The sequence below is a fragment of the Gallus gallus genome, chromosome 27, assembly GCF_016699485.2.
Source record: "Gallus gallus isolate bGalGal1 chromosome 27, bGalGal1.mat.broiler.GRCg7b, whole genome shotgun sequence".
In the NCBI taxonomy this organism is placed as follows: domain Eukaryota; kingdom Metazoa; phylum Chordata; class Aves; order Galliformes; family Phasianidae; genus Gallus; species Gallus gallus.
This window is the reverse complement of record NC_052558.1, coordinates 1-2,521: the sequence shown is the minus strand read 5'-3', so window position 1 is coordinate 2,521 and position 2,521 is coordinate 1. Positions and strand designations below refer to the sequence as shown.

At 47.6% G+C, this 2,521-nt stretch overlaps 1 long non-coding RNA gene across 1 annotated transcript; it reads right to left on the bottom strand.

The window, feature by feature from the left end:
* Positions 1-1,615: 1,615 nt before the first annotated feature.
* Positions 1,616-2,377, bottom strand: LOC107055210. The gene is made up of 2 exons (XR_001470262.4): positions 2,242-2,377; positions 1,616-2,116 (listed from the first exon to the last, which is right to left on the bottom strand). It is a non-coding gene; the product is annotated as an uncharacterized LOC107055210 (long non-coding RNA).
* Between the last annotated feature and the right edge of the window lie 144 nt (positions 2,378-2,521).

Sequence of the window (2,521 nt, the reverse complement as noted above, 5' to 3'; positions counted from 1 at the left end):
AAGGTCCCCGTGCTCCTGCCCTGCCCTGTCGCTGTCCCTCCTGGCAACTCTTCTGGCTTTCCCTTTGGATATCTCCTAGGCTGTGCTGACCCTTTGTGACGCCATACACTGGGCGGCATTATGATGCGTGTCTCTACTCTCAGCAGCTTGTAGGGACGCTGACCAAACAAGCACATCTGGTTATACCCACGTGTAGCGTAACAAACGTATCAGACCAAATACTGCATCCTTCCGTGCCTCAGGGCATAGAATCCTAGAATCCTTAGAGTTGGAAGGGACCTCTGAAGGCCATCTAGTGCAAGTCCCCCGCAATGGACACAGACACCACAGCTAGATCAGGATGCCCAGGGCCTGGTCCAGCCTCGCCTTGAAAGTCTCCAGGCATGGGGCATCAACCACATCTCTTGGCAACCTTTACCAGTGCCTCACCATCCTCACCGTGTGAGGTACATTTTGTTTTTGCGGTAGAAGTTTCCAGTATTTTCTGTATCTAGTGTTCTCCCTTGCTGAAACTGTAACCTTCCTGTGAAACAGCTGTTTCCAGTATATACCTCTCTTTTTGTATGTAGCCTAGGCCCTCAATGAACTTATGACTCTCTTGTGAAACAGTTATATATGTTATTGATTCGTAAAGAAAGAGAGCCAAGCACAGCACAGGACGGATGTGCTAACTTTGGCATATTGCCCTCATATCCAAGCACAAAGCAGAACGGATGGGCTATCTTTGAAATATGGGAGATATTTCAAAGCATACCTAAGGACAACATATAGGTAACAGTCCTTATGTGGAGCTGTACCGTAGCAACAGTGTCGGCAAGTGATGTGAGCTTGAGACATTCAACCAATGAGCACCCAGGAGAGGCATTACCTGCATCAGGTTTACCGATCCCATCCCTGCTTTGCTGGTCCACGTACGCAGTTACTACTGTGTGACTGCTCAAATCGATCTTTCAGAAGTAACACAGTCAACAGTGGATTATTAAGATGTCGCAAAGCTCAACTACATAAGGTGCCGAGCACCTATATGGAAAGAGACAGCCCATATTCCAAAATGCTTTAATCCAATCCCAATTTAATTCAATCCCAATGAACGTGTGGGTTTGAAATGTCATTGTTCAGCACTGGCCAATGAGATATTCCAGTCTGAGTTTCTGAACCATGTGGTAAAGCATCACAACAGCTTTAAGTATCCAAGGATCTGTCAGGGCTTTAGTCTGCAAGAACTAAGAATCCCATCATGTGCAGCTCCTGCTGAATGGAAGACACACCTACTCAACGATTTACCCCCCTCCCTTTTCCCATCTGAGCTAGTGAGAATCAGCCTCAATGGGAATGCTAAAAACAAATAAACAAACAAACAAAACTTGAGAAGGTATGTAAGTGATGAGAGAGCTTGTCATAAACAATTTGGATCGTTCACATCTGAGTCCGCGCATCAGACGCTGCAGCAGGGAGGGGGGGGAAGGGGAGGGGGGACAGTGTGGAGGATGTGTTCTCAGGACAGCTGCTTTGATCGGGAACCCCCAGCGAAGGGGGATTCTATGGGGTGGAAAGGGGGTCAGGAAAAAGGGGAAAGGGTAGGGAGATGCCTGAAAACAAAACAGCGGCTACCATCTGAGGAGGAAAGCTAATTTACCAAATATAATTTCGGAATGCAAGATAACACAATATAAGGCAATAATCCTGTCCCACAGCAACTGGAGCGGTCACCTTTTTGGAAGAGATCGCCGTGGTGGTTGATCTGTCTTGTAGTTCTTTTACCTGTGCTCACAGTGCAGGAGTGGGTTTTTTATGCCACTTCTTCACATTTTCTCCATGCTGACGCAGGTAATTCCACAAGGCAATACGCAACATAGTCTTACTGTTGTCACTTGCTCGAGCTGGAGCACGTCTTCTCTTCATAGCTGAGATACCGGATGATGCAGGCTGGGAGGAAACCAATTTGATCAGCCCCTCCAGTAGGCTGTTTTGATAATCCTGATCCTCATCAGCTGTGTCTCATATCACCACGGGTTCATGGGGTTCGTCACGATGAAGCACAGTAGACAGTTCCTCCATCACATCTTCTTGATTACTCTCTATTCCATCCAGTCACTTTCAGTTACTTTCAAAATGGCTGAAACGTAAGCACGTAGAGGGGTTAAACGTAGCTCAAAGTCACGGAGATTAGTAATCAGTTCATTCAAAAGGGCTCTTCTTGCCCTCTGCCATACATTGCTGCTAACGTACCGCCGTACTCACCGGGGGCAGATCTTGTGAATATACACCACATATCCGGTGTACACCTGACTCTCTCGGGATGACAGTCTCGGTTTGGATTGGAATTTGAATGGGGATCAGAATTTAGAGGAATAAACGTGGGGTCATGTAACATTTCCACCGCGGCATGTTCTCGCAAGTAACGATGCCTTTTTCCATAGTAGTCCACTTCATTATCTCAGGCATCGGAGGGGGGGGAAGGGGACAGGGGACCGTGGAGGGGAGGAGGGGCACCCTAGGGGTCAGATCGAGAGAGTGGTGG